The sequence below is a fragment of the Aplysia californica genome, unplaced genomic scaffold, assembly GCF_000002075.1.
Source record: "Aplysia californica isolate F4 #8 unplaced genomic scaffold, AplCal3.0 scaffold00314, whole genome shotgun sequence".
NCBI classification, from domain to species: domain Eukaryota; kingdom Metazoa; phylum Mollusca; class Gastropoda; order Aplysiida; family Aplysiidae; genus Aplysia; species Aplysia californica.
The window spans coordinates 731,565-735,516 of NW_004797584.1; positions in this window are offsets into that span (position 1 = coordinate 731,565).

Consider the following 3,952-nt stretch of genomic DNA (forward strand, 5'->3'; position numbering starts at 1 on the left):
CCCCCCCCAATTGGCAATGGCCTCAAAACACTTCAGTCAGTAGCACGGCCCTGGGGGACTGGCTGTTTTTGTATAATGTCTTTGTAAGCATTTATATCTTTTACTTCTTTTATATCTTTCTTTCTTTGTTTTTGGAGGTACATATCTGCCGCTGCGTGATCTTACACAAATTGTAAGATCACGCAGCAGCAGATATGTACCTCCAAAAACAAAGAAAGAAAGGTATAAAAGAAGTTTTTTACCATCTAGCATAAGGCTTTTGTCAGAATGAGCATAGATGTGTGTTGCTCTTAGAGTATGTATCTGTATATAACTCCAAAGGTGTAGTATTGAAATTCCTGCATGTGGTTGAATGATGCATTTGATATGTACATTTTGTCAGCTTTACTTCTCCTTTCATATTGAATTTTAATAAGAGTAATATTTATGATTTAATTTTTTTTATGTATACCTGCATGTGTTTTTACGGTCCTGTACAGCCAAGGAAAATTTCCCTCTGGGATAATAGAGTACTATCTTATCTTATCTTATCTTATCTCTTATCTTTTAGAGCACTTTCAACACAACTGGGTCGCATAAGAGGAAAAAATTAGAAATATTGCAAGAGAGTAACAAATACAAAAAAGAAGGAGGGGAGAAAAGGATGATACATCTTTGATACGAAAGAAGGAGCAAACCACTGGGAGCACCCGCCCGCTAACCACCCACACGGCTTGTTGAAGTGCTTGCTTTTGGGACTGAGAATTGTGTGTGTGTGTGGGGGGGGGGGTCACTATCTTAAAACCCTAAATAAATTAACACTCCCTTTTGATATGCAATGGGCTGATGATATTTCCAAACATAAAATTAGGGGGGTCACTATCTTAAAACCCTAATTAAATTAACACTCCCTTTTGATATGCAATGGGCCGATGATATTTCCAAACATAAAATGAGGGGAGTGACTATCGCAACAAGAAGCTGTCAGTCACAGCAAATTTTCGGTAAACCAAGAGGTTTAACACATTACACCCTAAGGGCCTGGACGGGAGCTACATTGTTAGATCCTAAGCAAGGGGAAGGAACCCACCTCCCCTGAATACAAGCCTTCAAAAGACACATTTTAAAAACACTTAACAAATTCCAAAAATCCTGAAAAAATAAAAGTTAAAACAAAAAATGAATGTAGTTTCAGAAAAATATAACTTTATGTAAACGCAAACTGTTGGAAATGTTCTAACTTTAGTTCAATCGGGGTGTCCGACCCGTCACTCTCACTCTCAGCCTATTGGTCGGGCCCTAGATCTAAATTCTAGATTTTCTACGTCTGATCAATCTGAATCACCCCAAACTCTTGCTACAACGTTTTCATCAAAATCTGAGTCATCTGATTTGTCATATGCTTGTTTTTGCTCTAACTCAAATCCATCGTTATTTCCTTTTCCAAACTCAATTGTGTCGCTTTTCAATAAGTCGAGACACCTACGAAGTGTCGGTAACGCGATCGCACTTTGTTCGGCTTTAATACTAAAACTACTGGCCTGAAAAATTTCGTTTCGGTATCAAACGAAAGAAGAAACTTTTTGCTATGACTATGCAAATCAAAATCTCGGCCCCAGAGTCTGGTCAAGGCGAGACTTTGTTTCTAAAGACGCTAGGTCGGTGCAGGCGGTTCCGGGCGAGTCAAGGTGGAGCGCGTAAGGGAATTCCCAGGCGAGTTAGGGTCTAATGTGTTAAATTAATATATTTGTTTACAATTAAATACTTACTTCCAATACCTATCACAAATAATGAAAGAATATCTTCCCCCCCCCCCCAAAAAAACCCTCAGAGTCTCAAGACTCAAGACTTTTTAGTCCCAATTTAGATCAGATAGTCCCTTGTTCCATACCATTCTGAAGTTGTAACCTCCGTCTGTGGACATGTAGACGTCAGGGTCCGTGGTTTGAAGGTTGGACGCCACGTGTCCTGAGGAGACATTGTGAGCTTAGTTACATTACCGGTTTTTTAAAGTTTTAGTACGAGTTTTACGGCACTTGCAACACAATGAGGTCATACAAGTGCCGAAGATTAGAGGTGTTACACGAGAGTAACAAACATGAAAAAGGGGAGATAAGGACGATAGATGTTTGATAGGAAAGAAGAAGCAAACCACACCAGAGCACTCGCCATCCACCCACAGTACCAGTTTTACAACACTCGCAACATATGTAGGTCATATAAAATGCTGAGCATTAGACGTTTTACTGGGAAGCAACATACGAAGCAAGTTATAAAATGCCGAACAGTAGAGGTTTTACTGGAAAGTCATATAAATGGTGGGACATTCAATGTTTTACTGGGAAGTAACTCACAAAGCAAGCATCAGCAGGTAATCAAGCCCCCGTGCCGTGTTGCGTGTGTCACTGCAGGTTACTTTTTTTTCTGGTAGGGCCCCCAAAGTCTCAAAACAAAACCTTTCCTTTTAGTTGTAGTAAGTGTTTTGCGGCACTTGCAACACAATAAGGTCATGATTAGAGGTGTTACAAGAGAGGAACAAACACAACAAGGAGGAGAGATCAAGACAATACATGATTGTTTGATAGGAAAGATGGAGCAAACCACACCAGAGCACCCGCCAACCACCCACAAAACTTGGTCGTGCGACAAAAGTACGTCGTCCAACAGTTCGTCGCCACAGACTATTTTGTCCAAAGAGTACTTAAGTAAAATGGTACTTTGGTTGTGACAAAATAGTTAAGAGGCGACAAGTTGTTAAAACGCACTAGTCCTAGAATTTTGAAATTGTAAAAAATTATTGCAGATTCTTAATCTGTCGTACCAGCTGCATGTTGTCATGAAAAATATATTCTCAAAATTCCAAATTCTAAACGCTGGGAACAAAAAAAAAGGAAAAAAAAAAAGAACCGAAAAAAATAAGTACGTAACGTAGGTCCAATTGTTAAAAGAATGAAACAACTTTTTCTTCTCTCTCCACTAAATTCTAAACTTTAGCTTTCTTAGTATAAGAGACAGTTAAACCGCTTGCCGCCGGCGGTGATGTCGAAAAGTCTGGCTCACCATGTACAAGGACAAGACCGTAAGCTTTGTCCAAACTGTGGGGCAGTCTGGCCTTGATGCCGCGGTGGATGCTGTACGCGTTGTGGATCTGCAGGAAGCAGCCCTCCTGCAAACATTTGAGGGGGGAGGGGGAAAGGAATATCAGACGACAGATTCACACCCATCTTTACATCATTACGCTTGGGCCATCTTCCCATACAAAAAACAATCAATATTTTCACAAGCACAGAAAAAGAAGAGGAACAAAAAAAAGGACAAGAACAAGAAGAAATAGACAGGAGGAGGAGGAGGGAGAGGAAGGGGATGGGGGAGGGAGGAGGGGGAGAGGAGGGAGAGGAGAGAGAGGAAGAGGATTGGGAGAGGTGTGGAGGGAGAGGACGGGGGAAGAGAGAAGAACAGTGGGGCAGGAAAAAGGTGGGTTATAGAGCTGGCAAGGCATTCTTTGCAGTTGTCTGAGTGTGGAAGAGTGCAGGGTAGGGAAGGAGCTTAGCTTTTGTAAGTGTTTTACGGCACTTGCAACACAATAAGGCCATATAGGCCTAAGTGCCGAAGATGAGAAATGTTACAAGGGAGTAACAAAAACAAAAAAAAAGGAGTGGAGATAAAGACGATAGATGTTTGATAGGAAAGAAGAAGTAAACCACACCACAGCACCCACCAACCACCCACGGAAGGAGCTTGAAAGGATTTAGATTAATAAGTTGGTAGAGTCTTTTGATTTTTTTTTAACCCTTAGGTAAGGGGTAAGGTATTCGATATCAATGTTAAAAGTAAAAACAACAGGTATGAAAAAATCGGAACGTTGAGCCATAAGAAAGTAACGTCTGTTATCTTCTTCTTCTTCTTCTTCTTCTTCTTCTTCTTCTTTTTCTTTTTCTTCTTCTTCTTCTTCTTCTTCTTCTTCTTTTTCTTT